Raw genomic sequence first — 15083 nt, forward strand, 5'->3', positions numbered from 1 at the left:
TTTCTGCTTTTCTGTTGCAGACACACAAACAACATGTTAATATTTGCAAATCAATATATGCACAATGTTCCCTGGCACAATGATACATACTGGAAAAAGATTACATAACATCCCTAATATACCTGCAACAGAAATATGGTTAGATTACTAGGCAAATACTCCACTGAAAGCCAAGAGTTTTTCCTGGGTGAAACTGTGTTTTATACCCTTCTCGTACACATTTTAAAAACATAGATAAGCTGCTTTTCTAGACTCTGGATTTTTCTACATGTAACCTTCTGGTTAAGCTTTATAATCTTCTGCAGAATGCAATAATCCTGGGAAGTGAGGTGAATGAGGATGGCAAGAGTTCAAAATGATTCAAAGCTAAAATTAGTAGTTAAGCATGGTCACTTATTCAATCTCAGCATTGTAATTACAATAATAATAATTAATAACAATAAAAACAGTTTGCCTTTGTATAGGACGGTTTATCAAAAAGTATTATGGGTTCAATTGTGGAAACCCAGTCCATGGGGCTACTCACAGGAGTGAGGGTTGCATAATGGGGTCCTATTTTATGTATAGATAATCCCAGATTTTAAAAAACTACATTAAGATGGAGTTAAAGTTACATACAAGTAATTTAGGATAAAAGACAACAGATATTTTGCAATTATCCCCATAACAAGCATTATAATTCAGAAAATTCAGAATTAAATTGAAAAGAAATCCAAACTTTTTAAGATATGGAAATGCAAGTTAAGGTACCCAAACCACCTTATTTCTGATCTGTAGTGACACCATACAATAACTGCACAATTATGATTAATGAATATTAGTATTTGTGGTGCCGCAAATTAAAGTGATTTTTAAAGACATCAGATTTCTTCAGTTTTGGTCCCTTGGGGTGTCACTGCAGGACCCCTTGTGATAGGGCATCTCATTATTAAAAATAATGTGTAAATGTAGTAAAATGCAAGGATCTTGGGAAACAAGTAAAAAGAATTGGAAATGATCCTAAAAAGTGGAGATTATGATCTAATGGTGGTTAGTGAAACAGGGTGGGATGAATGTCGGTATTGATGGATATAATAATCTATATCAAGAAGAGAAGAAAAAAGGAAAAATAGGTCACTATTTTTCCAAAAGTCTTAATCAGAGACCCTCCTTGGGTTTTGGGGAAGAACTACTCCTCCAGATCTCTCCCTTCCACCATTCCTGGCAAGGTGAATACTCACCAGGCAGAGGAAGCTGAAGTGTGTGTGGGGCGGGGTGAGGGGAGGGGAAGGGTTGGTTGCACATATGTGAAAGAAGTAGTATTGAGTTTGCGGGCAGCAGTGGTGGTGGAATCAATTATCCAAAAGTGGTTCCAAAAATTCATGGCTGGAGCTTCATCACAATTTGCTTCGTTGATGCATGGATGCCTCGAATAGACAGGAGATGTCTATGAAATATCCTGCAAGGAAATGTAGGACAGACGCTATTCTCACAGTGTTTCTCTCTGGTTTAAAATTAAAAGTGTCATAGAAAGCACCTGAGAGAGACTGTTCTCTGACTATATTTTGCCAATATGGTTATGCAGTTTTACAGAAGAAGAACAACCCCTGTTGCTAGCCATTAAATAGAAGCACAGGGAGGCTATGTGGGTGGTTGCGTGGGTGGTGTCTCGTTCAGCAGCAGGGTTATTTAATCTGAAAACAGGAGCCAGACAGCCCCAGAAGTGTGTAAGAAAAATTAAACCTGAAAAAGGCTTGTAAATAAGCTATGCAAGGGAGCACTGAGCAGTACTTCACATTAGCAGTGGCTGCTAAATAGGCCATGCACACAAGCAGCTAAGAAATTTGCTCCCAGAAAATCTGCCAAACCCACCTTTGCTATGGGCTTGATACTGCCATATGCTGGGTGCTCTCAGTCTGATCCAGCAAAGTATTTAAGTATAGGCTTAACTTGAAGTCCAACAGGACTATTCAAGTGCTTTGCTGGATTGAGCCAGAGCGCTCAGGAATAGCTGGAGGAATCCCATTTTGTTGAGTAGTGCTATTCGAATACAGGAGTTATGCTGGTTATGGGTTTATTGATTCAGTGGTGAACCACAGTGCAAGTCACAATTCAAATCCATTGAAGTGTTTTTATGCTTAAAAGGTGTTTTTGGTGCATGCTCATTATTACAGGATAGCAACCAGGAAGTTCAGATGTGGACAGACCTCACATGTAAGATGTGAAGAGGAAAGACTGGTAATACTGTATCTGGCAAGCAGAAGGCACACACCATCAGCTGCTTGGGATCTCTTATCAGAGCAATGGTGAGCCATTCTATGGTGCTGCTAAATGCATATAAACTGATAGGTGAAAATTTAATCTGGAAAAAATGGTTACCTACCCGTAACTGTTCTTTGAAATGCAATGCAGATGTGTATTCTACTTAGGTGTGTGCACACCCAGCACACTGGAGCCAGAGGGTGGCAGTACCCCTAGGGTGGTACTCACCTCCTGTGGCACTAGCCCCCCCCCGGCCATATAAGGGTAGTGTCTATCCGACCTCCTCAGCTCCTTCGCACTAAACGTCAGAGGTACAGACTCTGATGCAGAGGGGATAGATCAGTGGTGGGCAACCAGTGGCCTGCAAGCTGCATGTGGCCCATCAGGGTAATCCACGAGACAGTGTTTACATTGACCGGCTGCAGGCACAGACACCCGCAGCTCCCAGTGGCCATGGTTCGCCGCTCCCAGCCCATGGGAGCTGCGGGAAGTGGCACAGGGTGCAGGTTGCCCATCACTGGGATACAGGGTGGGCCGTGGAATACATGTCTGCATCAGATCTTGAAGAACAACAGTTACAGGCAGGTAAAGGTTTTTTTTTTTTTGAGTAGATGCAGCCATGTATTCTGCTTAGGTGATTCAGAAGTAGTACTCACAGGTGGCAGGGCTCAGAGACTATTTAAACAAAGACTGCATCTGATCCCAAAGTCCACATTTGATCTGGAAGCAGCTGTAATGGCATAATGGTTTGTAAAACTATGCACTGAAAACCAAGTGGCAGCCCTGCCAATGTTCAATATAGGAATGTCACTTAGGAATGCTGTTGATGTTGCCTAGGCTCTTGTGGAATGGGCTCGCACCTTTTGAGAAGGTGTAGCCTGGGTTATGACATATGCTGTCATGATACAGAAGGTTATCCACCTGGAGATTATCTGTGAGAAAGACTACTTGACCCTTCATTTGGGCTGCATATGAGACAAACAAATGAGGAAAGGTTTGGTCCTATCTAGATAAAAAACTGAATATCATCCGACATCCAGTTGGTGAAGATGCTGTTCCTTAGGTGAAGAACACTCATCAACATATAGCTTTGTTCAAGTGAAACTTGAAAACCACTTTGGATAAAAACTTAGTGTGTGGCCACAGGGTTACTAACTCTTTAGAAAACTGAATGTAAGGGGGCTCCACCAGCAAAGCCTGAAATTCACCCACTGTCCTTGCAGACATTATCACCACAAGGAAGGTCATTTTCTGACACAGAAGGAAGAGAGAAGAAGTTGCCAGAAGCTTGAACGGATGCCTCATAAGAGCCACTAAGACAGTATTAAGGTCCCACAAAGCAATCAGCTCTTTATCCTGCGGGGGGAGACAAGTGACTCCTTTCAAGAACCTCACTACCATGGAGCTTGAAAACACTGACTTCTCGTGGATGGGTGGATGAAATGCTTGCTACCAGGTGGACTCTCAATGAACAAAACACAAGATCAGAAGACTGAAGATGTAACAGGTACTCCAATATGTCCTGGATACAAGGCAGTTTTGGATGAAGTTCCCAGGCTAACACCAATATGAAGAACCATTTCCAGTTGGCCCAATAGGTCACTCTGGTGGATGTCTTCCTACTATTGGGCAGGAGTTGCCACACCACTTCCAAACATTTTTCCTCCTCCTCATCTAACCATGCAGCATCCATGCTGTGAGATGCAGTGACTTGAGCAGTGGATGCAAAACCTAACTACGATGCTGAGTCAGGAAGTCAGGATGAAGAGAAAAGGATCTGGGAGACCAAATCTGTAACATGAGGAGGTCATAGAACTAACATTCCCTTAGCAACACTGGAGCAATGAGAATGAGCTTGGCACAGTCCAGTTTCAGCTTGAGAACGACCTCATAGATTCACAAAAACAACAAGGAGTCTGGTGGCACCTCAAAGACCAACAGATTTATTTGGGCATAAGCTTTCCTATCTCTACTTGCAATACCTTGCCTGATGCATCCTAGGATCGCATTGGCCTTTTTTACGGCTGCATCACATTGGTGGCTCATAGTCATTCTGTGATCAACCTATACACCCAGGTCTTTTTCCTCCTCTGTCACATCTAATTGATAAGTCCCCAGCAAATAGCAAAAATTCATTTTATTAATCCCTAAATGCATGACCTTATACTTTGCACTATTAAATTTCATCCCATTTCTATTACTCCAGTTTTCAAGATTGTCCAGATCTTCTTGTATGATATTCCAGTGCTCCTCTGTATTGACAATACCTCTTAATTCTGTGTCATATGCAAATTTTATCAGCACACTCCCACTTTTTGTGCCAAGATCATTAATAAAAAAGTTAAAGATCAATCCCAAAATCAACCCCTGAGGAACTCTATTAACCTCACTCCAGCTTGACAGTTCACCTTTCAGTATGACCCGCTGTAGTCTCCTCTTTAACCAGTTCCTTATCCACCTTTCAATTCTCATTTTAATCCCCATCTTCTCCAATTTAATTAATACTTTCCCCTGCAAAACTGTATCAAATGTCTTACTGAAATCCAGGTAGAGTAGATCTACTGCATTTCCTTTGTCTAAAAAAATCAGTTATCTTCTCAAAGAAGGAAATCAGGTTGGTCTGGCATGATCTTCCGTTTGAAAAACCATGTTGTATTTTATCCCAATTTGCATTTACTTTTCTCTCTGTAACTACCTTCTTTTTCAAAATTTGTTCCTGGGATGATTGGAATTGGAGGAAAAGTGCCGATTTCCAGCTCAGGTGAAAAGCATTAGTCATGGAGCCCAGACTGAGATCCTTTCAGGGGCAAAACAGCTGGCATTTCTTGTGGTCTCCCATGGGTGAACAAGTTGATTGTCAGGATGCCCCAAACTGCAAAAATGGACCGCAAGATGCTGGGGTTCAGGGAGCATTCATGATTCAGGGAGTAATTTTTGTTGCAGTAATCCACCAGGTGATTCTGGATCCCAGGTAAGTGATGGGCCACGGGATTAATATTTTCCTCAATGAAAAACTGCCAGAGCCTGATCGCTTCCTGACATAGCACATTGGAGCGTGATCCCTGGTCTGTTCACATAATACATCATAGTGGTATCATCAGTAAGGCTGAGCATTGCCAAGTGCCTGATGTGATCTTGAAAGGCCTGACAGGCATTGTAAATGGCACGAAGCTCCAGGATATTGATATATAGAGAAGCTTCCTGTTCTGACCACAGGCTTGATCTTTCAGTTCATCTCTCCCCAACCTATTAAGGTGGCATCAGCGACAACAGGGACCGAGTGAAGGGAACACCCTGACACACCTTGCCCGGAACCATCCACCACCATATGGAGCCCATAATTGGCAGATGAATTCGGACCAGTCTGTACAAGGGATGACAATTCAGATAATGGACTAATTTCAGCCACATCTGAAGAGGACGTAGACCCAGCCTGGCATGTTGGACTACCTCTGTGTATGCAGCCATATGGCCTAGCAACCTTAGGCATACTCAGGCTGTGGCTGAGTGTTGAGACTGCAGCTCCAGACATAGGTGGCTAATCACCTGGAATTGCTCAGTCAACTGAAACACTCTTGAACTGACAGAGTCTATCAGGACCCCAATGAACTTGATTCTTTGAGCTGTCTAGGATGAGACCTAGATGACCAAGTAGGTGTAGTGTGAAGCGGACATGAGAGAGGACTTCTTCTCTGGACTTGCCCCTCAGTAACCAATCATTCAGTTATGGGAAGATATGAAGTTCTCTCTTCCTGAGATACACTATTACCATCATCATGAATTTGTTAGGGAGTTGGGGAATGGAAGACAGGCTGAAGGCACCATGGTGTACTGGTAGTGGTGGCCAGCTACAACAAGCCTGAGGAACCTTCTGTGGCTCAGGAGGATTGCTACATGGATATAAGTATCCTACAGGTCCAGGGCAGAAACCAGTCATTGTGATTTAAGTCAGGGAGGATGGTTGCTAGGGCAACCATATGGAATCTCAAGTATCTGAAGTATTTGTTGAGATCACGGAGGTGTAGAATAGATCTCATCCCTCCCTTGGGCTTGGGAACCAGGAAGTACTGGGAGTTGAACCCCTGCCCCTCATGCTGCAGGGGGATCTCCTCTACAGCTTCCAGAACCAGTAGAGACTGAATCTACTTAAAGATCAGTGTCTCATGAGAGGGATCCCTGAAGTGTGGGGGGAGTAAAGGGGTGGGGAGCAGGGATGGAGAGGAACTGTATGGCATAACTAAATCTGATGGTGCTTAGGACACTGTTGTCCATGGTAATTGAGTCCCAAACACTGTAAAAAGGAGCCAGCCTGTCCCCCAAACAGAGGGGATAGGGAAGGAGAGGTCATCACTGGCCACTGTCCTGGAAACATGAGTTAAAATGGGTGCTTGCTGGATGCCGGGGGAGGAGGGGAGAGGGAAAGGGGGAAGCTGATAGGTTAAACCCAGAACCAGAGGACCTTCTTCTCTAGGAACTGTGTGGTGTCTGTGAGTAGTACCATTGCCTTACAGGACAGGAGAACTGTAAAAAAAAAATGCCGTGGGCAGTATTGCTGCTGACTGCTGTAGTGGAATCTCTTCGCAGCCGGAGTATACACTCCCAAAGAATGTAATGTAAATCAGGAGTCTCTTAAAATGTGCTGGTTTTCATCATTTTTTTCTGAAAACAAAACCCATCTATCAAACAGTAAATCCTCAATGATCTGCTGCACAGCTGGTACAATCCCTTAATTCTGCAGCCCCGAGGCCCCTCCTCATGGTCACAGCAGATGCCATTATTCTGGACATAGCATCCGCCATGTCCAAAGCTAACTGCAATGAAATCTTGGCCACTTTATGGCCTTCCACAATGAATGCCAAAAACTCTTCCTTGGAGTGTTCTGGCAGCTTGTTTGCGAACTCAGACATGGCCACCCAATTAACAAAAAGTCATATGTAGAGCGCAACACCTGCTAGTTTAACACGCACATTGGCAGGGAAGAAGAGGTATAAACCTTCCTCCCCATAAAGTCCATTTTCTTGGACTCTTTGTCCATAGAGGTGGTCTGATACTTTCCCTGCCATGCCCTGTCATTTGCTGCAGTAACCACCAGAGAATTAGGGGCCGGGTGGGAGCAGAAGTCCTCAATACCTTGCTTGGGAATGAAGTACTGTTTCTCTGAACATTTATGTGGGAGGCAATTAAGCTGGAGTATTCCAGAGGGCCTTTGCATGTTCCAGAAAAGCACCATCTCTCCCTTGGGCTTGGGAACCAGGAAATACTGGGAATAGAACCGCTGACCCTGACGCTGCCCGGGGACCTCCTCTACAACCTCCAGAACTAGTAGAGACTGAATCTGCTGGAGGGCTTTTATGTGGGAGGGCTTCTGTCCCTGGCGCTGATAAGTGGAGAATGTCCAACAGCTTATGTGTATTCTTCTGCGGGAATTCTGCCTGGATACCCAAGGTAGCAGCCATATGCCTTAAGAGATCTCGGTAAGCCTTAAAGGCCTCTAAAGGAGAGGGAGATTCCAGTACAGTAGAATCAATTGGCAGGATGAGGAGGCAGTTTGCTGCACCAACAATGGGTCCCGTTCTTGCACCACAGGATCTAGTCAGAACGGCCCTGGAGGTCCAGGACAAACGAGTTCAGTGGTTGCTTGCAGTTGAGATGGTTTGGGAGTGGGAGCCACTGTTGGGATTGGTGATCTTGCCCCACAGCAGGTCAAGGAATGAGACCTCAAGGAATGAGGAGCATCCCAAGGAGGCGACCCGGCATATGGATAAGGCATTGGTGGCCAGCAGGTACCACTTGTGCTTAAATTTAAATACGTGCTCAAGTGCTTTGCTGGATTGGACTGGTGTGTTCGAGAGGAGAGACCTCAAGGCTTTAATTTCCAAGATAAGACATCTGTTTTACACTACAGAGATGTGGCTCATAAGCAGTTTTATTTTGAACTGTAGGTTTTGATGTTTTCAGTTCTTCCAGAAAAGCAATGTTGTACCATCTAACTTCTTCCATATTGATCACACGGGCAGGGAGATCAGCAGATCAAGTGAACAGAAACACTAATGACTCTGATGACAATCATTCTATTAAGCTTATTAAGTGAAACTGAAATATCAGAAAGTGGGAAGAGCTGCACAATCTTCAATTACTATGGTGGATAATTGTGTTGGAAGAACACAACAGTAGCACAAAGCAGATCCTTTGCCATACTGATTTTCAAAGAACAATAATTTGACCAACATGTTTGGTTACATGATAAATAAAATGATTGCCTGCCTACCCGTCCACCACTCTCAGTTCTGAAAGAGCTTTTAAATTTTCAGGAGGTTGAAGTTTATGACAAAAGAATACCACTGGAACTTGATACTTTGGGGAAACTAACCGTGAAAGGTTAACGTGCCCTACAAATAAGATGCCAGTTTCTCAGAAAGCAGAGAATTAGGCATTCTTTCTAAGAGCACTGGCTATGCACATCTTATAGTTATTTTTCTTTTCTGCATAAATACGTTGCTTTACTCCTTCTCAGATTCTGATTTCTTTATGCCACTGGCAAACTTTACTAACTTTACTACACTGAGATGTGATGTTCCTGCCAGAGAAGGAATCTACTGCTTTTCTATTCTGAATCTACAATCTTTATTATTGTGTATAATATATTTTGTGGTAGCACTGTACAGCCCCAATCCTTCTCTCTTTTTCACAGGCCCAGAATTTTCGTTTTAAACAGTAAACTCTGCCAATCTTGAGGAAAAAGCTCTCCATGAAAGACAGGATGGTATTTTTAGTGCTACAAAAGAAATGGATTCATATTAATTAAATATCCTGTCTGCAAAAATAGATTTCTAAGTCCTCAAGCAAGCCATCTTTCCCTTCACAATGTGACACATATTGATAATGCCCTGCTGAATCAAAGACAGAGAACACATGCTTTCCAAACTGGTTCTTATTTTCCTTTGGGACTTCATTAAAGCTTGAGAAATGGCCAAGTATCTGACTTAGATAGTACTCTGCTCTATATAAAGTCTATGGACAGTACATAGAAGACACAGAAAATCTCTGTCACATGACAATTTGATTTTAGCTATGAAATAATTTAACTGAAGTGAATGATGGCCTGATTTATGTCTAATGCCACAGTTCCCGCTAGCCAATGAGAAGTTCCTACCTGTCTTAAAATTATTACATATGCTTAAAAACATTTACAAGTTTCTCTTTCACTAGCAAATACCTAATAATCTAGCAAAGAAAACAGAGGGGCAGAATATATACCATTTTTGTAAAGACACTTTTTTAGTTAAAATTTTGCTTTGCCAAGAATACATAAAAGGAGGACACAATGACCCTGCTAGAACAGGCTGGGTTCTGATAACATCGCAAGCCACTTGAGGATTGTTGTTTCTAGCAATATCAGCAGAACCCATTGAGGCCTTTATCTCCCCATTTCTATAGCTCTCCATTTCTCTCTCTCTCCTTAGAGGCTGAGATAGTGTTGTGGTTTCTATTTCTTGTATTTAGGAGTTTTTTTGGATTTTCTTCCTGGATTGTTCAAGCTACGTTTTCAGCCCTTCCATAATGGGAAGGCTACAGTTTCTACTTGAAAATGTGGGAGATCCTATTATACATCTTTAATTTCTCAGAGATAATCCTCTGCTGCTTCCTCAATGACTGCTCTTTTATCTTCCATAGAAGGAAATAATCTTTTGGTCATTAGCACCAGCTGCTTGGGGGAAAAGAGTGTTGTAGAAGTTTCTTTGCTGAATTTTATTTCATGCTGGTTGGTACACTTGGTTTTCAGATTATTTTCTGTTTTTATCTCAGCCATCCTCTTTTCTTGATTATATTTTCATCTAGTGTGGTTCTGTGAGGGTATGGGCATGGGGGGAGGGGGAGAACAGGATGCTTAGCTTTATTGTTCCCCATTCTAAATATCCTAAAATCATGAAAATCACTCTCATGGATTAAGAGTTATTTTGTCCATAAGACTGTCAGCCACATATATTATAATACATGGAGGATAGTTCTGACAGGTAAAAAGACCAAGATTTTCATAATAGACTAATGGTGTTGGGTGCCTCCAATTTTTGGTTATCCAGCTTGTCAAAGTTCCTTCCCCATTCTGAACTCTAGGGTACAGATGTGGGGATCTGCATGAAAGACCCCCTAAGCTTATTAATCATAGAATCATAGAATATCAGGGTTGGAAGGGACCTGAGGAGGTCATCTAGTCCAACCCCCTGCTCAAAAGCAGGACCCATCCCCAATTAAATCATCCCAGCCAGGGCTTTGTCAAGCCTGACCTTAAAAACTTCTAAGGAAGGAGATTCCACCACCTCCCTAGGCAACACATTCCAGTGTTTCACCACCCTCCTAGTGAAAAAGTTTTTCCTAATATCCAACCTAAACCTCCCCCACTGCAACTTGAGATCATTACTCCTTGTCCTGTCCTCTTCTACCACTGAGAATAGTCTAGAACCATCCTCTCTGGAACCACCTCTCAGGTAGTTGAAAGCAGCTATCAAATCCCCCCTCTTTCTTTTCTTCCGCAGACTAAACAATCCCAGTTCCCTCAGCCTCTCCTCATAAGTCATGTGTTCCAGTCCCCTAATCATTTTTGTTGCCCTTCGCTGGACTCTTTCCAATTTATCCACATCCTTCTTGTAGTGTGGGGCCCAAAACTGGACACAGTACTCCAGATGAGGCCTCACCAATGTCGAATAGAGGGGGACGATCACGTCCCTCGATCTGCTCGCTATGCCCCTACTTATACATCCCAAAATGCCATTGGTCTTCTTGGCAACAAGGGCACACTGCTGACTCATATCCAGCTTCTCATCCACTGTCACCCCTAGGTCCTTTTCCGCAGAACTGCTGCCTAGCCATTCGGTCCCTAGTCTGTAGCTGTGCATTGGGTTCTTCCGTCCTAAGTGCAGGACCCTGCACTTATCCTTATTGAACCTCATCAGATTTCTTTTGGCCCAATCCTCCAATTTGTCTAGGTCCCTCTGTATCCTATCCCTGCCCTCCAGCGTATCTACCACTCCTCCCAGTTTAGTATCATCCGCAAATTTGCTGTGAGTGCAATCCACACCATCCTCCAGATCATTTATGAAGATATTGAACAAAACCGGCCCCAGGACCGACCCCTGGGGCACTCCACTTGACACCGGCTGCCAACTAGACATGGAGCCATTGATCACTACCCGTTGAGCCCAACAATCTAGCCAACTTTCTACCCACCTTATAGTGCATTCATCCAGCCCGTACTTCTTTAACTTGCTGACAAGAATACTGTGGGAGACCGTGTCAAAAGCTTTGCTAAAGTCAAGATACAATACATCCACTGCTTTCCCTTCATCCACAGAACCAGTAATCTCATCATAGAAGGCGATTAGATTAGTCAGGCATGACCTTCCCTTGGTGAATCCATGCTGACTGTTCCTGATCACTTTCCTCTCATGTAAGTGCTTCAGGATTGATTCTTTGAGGACCTGCTCCATGATTTTTTCGGGGACTGAGGTGAGGCTGACTGGCCTGTAGTTCCCAGGATCCTCCTTCTTCCCTTTTTTAAAGATTGGCACTACATTAGCCTTTTTCCAGTCATCCGGGACTTCCCCCGTTCGCCACGAGTTTTCAAAGATAATGGCCAATGGCTCTGCAATCACAGCCGCCAGTTCCTTTAGCACTCTCGGATGCAACTCGTCCGGCCCCATGGACTTGTGCACGTCCAGCTTTTCTAAATAGTCCCTAACCACCTCTTTCTCCACAGAGGGCTGGCCATCTATTCCCCATGTTGTGATGCCCAGCGCAGCAGACTGGGAGCTGACCTTGTTCGTGAAGACAGAGGCAAAAAAAGCATTGAGTACATTAGCTTTTTCCACATCCTCTGTCACTAGGTTGCCTCCCTCATTCATTAAGGGGCCCACACTTTCCTTGGCTTTCTTCTTGTTGCCAACATACCTGAAGAAACCCTTCTTGTTACTCTTAACATCTCTCGCTAGCTGCAGCTCCAGGTGCGATTTGACCCTCCTAATTTCATTCCTACATGCCCGAGCAATATTTTTATACTCCTCCCTGGTCATATGTCCAACCTTCCACTTCTTGTAAGCTTCTTTTTTATGCTTAAGATCCGCTAGGATTTCACCGTTAAGCCAAGCTGGTCGCCTGCCATATTTACTATTCTTTCGACACATCGGGATGGTTTGTCCCTGTAACCTCAACAGGGATTCCTTGAAATACAGCCAGCTCTCCTGGACTCCTTTCCCCTTCATGTTAGTCCCCCAGGGGATCCTACCCATTCGTTCCCTGAGGGAGTCGAAGTCTGCTTTCCTGAAGTCCAGGGTCCGTATCCTGCTGCTTACCTTTCTTCCCTGTGTCAGGATCCTGAACTCAACCAACTCATGGTCACTGCCTCCCAGATTCCCATCCACTTTTGCTTCCCCTACTAATTCTTCCCGGTTTGTGAGCAGCAGGTCAAGAAAAGCTCCCCCCCTAGTTGGCTCCTCTAGCACTTGCACCAGGAAATTGTCCCCTACGCTTTCCAAAAACTTCCTGGATTGTCTATGCACCGCTGTATTGCTCTCCCAGCAGATATCAGGAAAATTAAAGTCACCCATGAGAACCAGCGATCTCGTAGCTTCTGCGAGCTGCCGGAAGAAAGCCTCATCCACCTCATCCCCCTGGTCCGGTGGTCTATAGCAGACTCCCACCACTACATCACTCTTGTTGCTCACACTTCTAAACTTAATCCAGAGACACTCAGGTTTTTCTGCAGTTTTGTACCGGAACTCTGAGTAGTCATACTGCTCCCTTACATACAGTGCTACTCCCCCACCTTTTCTGCCCTGCCTGTCCTTCCTGAACAGTTTATAACCATCCATGACAGTACTCCAGTCATGTGAGTTATCCCACCAAGTCTCTGTTATTCCAATCACGTCATAATTCCTTGACGTCACCAGGACCTCCAGTTCTCCCTGCTTGTTTCCAAGGCTTTGTGCATTCGTATAAGCACTTGAGATAACCTGCTGATCGCCCCTCATTCTCAGTATGAGGCAGGAGCCCACCCCTCACAGACATTCCTGCCTGTGCTTCCTCCCGGTATCCCGCTTTCCCACTTACCTCAGGGCTTTGGTCTCCTTCCCCCGGTGAACCTAGTTTAAAGCCCTCCTCACTAGGTTAGCCAGCCTGCTCGCAAAGATGCTCTTCCTTCTCTTCGTAAGGTGGAGCCCGTCTCTGCCCAGCACTCCTCCTTCATGGAACACCATCCCATTGTCAAAGAATCCAAAGCCTTCTCTCCGACACCACCTGCGTAGCCATTCGTTGACTTCCACGATTCGACGGTCCCTACCCAGGCCTTTTCCTTCCACGGGGAGGATGGACGAGAACACCACTTGCGCCTCAAACTCCTTTATCCTTCTTCCCAGAGCCACGTAGTCCGCAGTGATCCGCTCAAGGTCATTCTTGGCAGTATCATTGGTGCCCACGTGGAGAAGCAGGAAGGGGTAGCGATCCGAGGGCTCGATGAGTCTCGGCAGTCTCTCCGTCACATTGCGAATCTTAGCCCCCGGCAAGCAGCAGACTTCTCGGTTTTCCCGGTCAGGGCGGCAGATAGATGACTCAGTCCCCCGGAGTAGAGAGTCCCCGACCACCACCACCTGCCTCCTTCTCTTGGGAGTGGTGGTCGTGGAACTCCCCATCTCAGGACAGCGCATCTCATGCCTTCCAACCAGCGGAGTCTCCTTCTGCTTTCTCCCCCCAGACATATCATCTGGTCCACTCTCCGCAACGGTACCTGTGGAGAGAACATGAAAGCGGTTAGTTACCTGTGTCCGCGTTGCTGGAACCCGGACATTCCCCCTTCTTCTGGAGGTCACATGTTGCCAAGCTTCTTCACTGGCCTCTTGGCTCCGCTGTGCAACCTGCTCTAAATCTTTACAGCTTTGTGCCCGTAGAAGCATATCTTGACTTTTGTCCAGAAAATCCTCCGTTTCTCGTATGCAACGCAGGGTCGTTATCTGTTGCTCCAGACCTTCAATCTTCTCTTCCAGCTTAGGTTAAAAACTTCCCCAAGGTACAAACTTTGCCTTTTCCTTGAACCCTATGCTCCCACCACCAAGCGTGTTAAACAAAGAACAGGGAAAGAGCCCACTCGGAGACATCTTCCCCCAAAATATTCCCCCAAGCCCTTACACCCCCTTTCCTGGGAGGCTTGAGAATAAACAAGTTGAGCACAGACCAACTTGGGTTTCTTAGGACCCTAAGAACCCAATCAGATTCTTAAAAAAACAGAACTTTATTAGAAGAACAAAACAAAGATAAAAGAAACACTCTGTAAGATTAGAATGGAAGATAATCTCACAGGCAGGCAGATTCAAAACAGAGAATCCCGCTAGGCAAAACCTTAAGTTACAAAAAGACACAAAAACAGGAATATACATTCCATTCAGCACGGAGTATTTTACCAGCCATTAAACAAAAGGAAATCTAACACATTTCTAGCTAGATTACTTCCTAACTTAACAGAGTTTCTGAGACTGCATTCCTGATCTGTTCCTGGCAAAAGCATCACACAGACAGACAGACCCTTTGTTCCCCCCGCTTCCGATTTGAAAGTGTCTTGTCTCCTCATTGGTCATTTTGGTCAGGTGCCAGCAAGGTTATCTTAGCTTCTTAACCCTTTACAGGTGAAAGGGTTTTGCCTCTGGCCAGGAGGGATTTTATAGCACTGTATACAGAAAGCTGGTTACTCTTCCCTTAATTTTTATGACCCAGCTAGAGCAGGGATCGGCAACCTTTGGCACGCGGCCCGCCAGGGAAAGCCGCTGGAAGTCCAGGAATGTTTGTTTACCTGCTGCGTT

At 44.7% G+C, this 15083-nt stretch overlaps 1 protein-coding gene across 1 annotated transcript in view; it reads right to left on the minus strand.

Moving 5' to 3' along the window:
- Nucleotides 1–15083, minus strand: part of KCNH8 (potassium voltage-gated channel subfamily H member 8) — a 369341-nt gene that overhangs the window by 39529 nt on the left and 314729 nt on the right. The gene's annotated exons all lie outside the window — the stretch shown is intronic.

This window comes from Eretmochelys imbricata, chromosome 2 (genome assembly GCF_965152235.1).
Source record: "Eretmochelys imbricata isolate rEreImb1 chromosome 2, rEreImb1.hap1, whole genome shotgun sequence".
In the NCBI taxonomy this organism is placed as follows: Eukaryota; Metazoa; Chordata; order Testudines; family Cheloniidae; genus Eretmochelys; species Eretmochelys imbricata.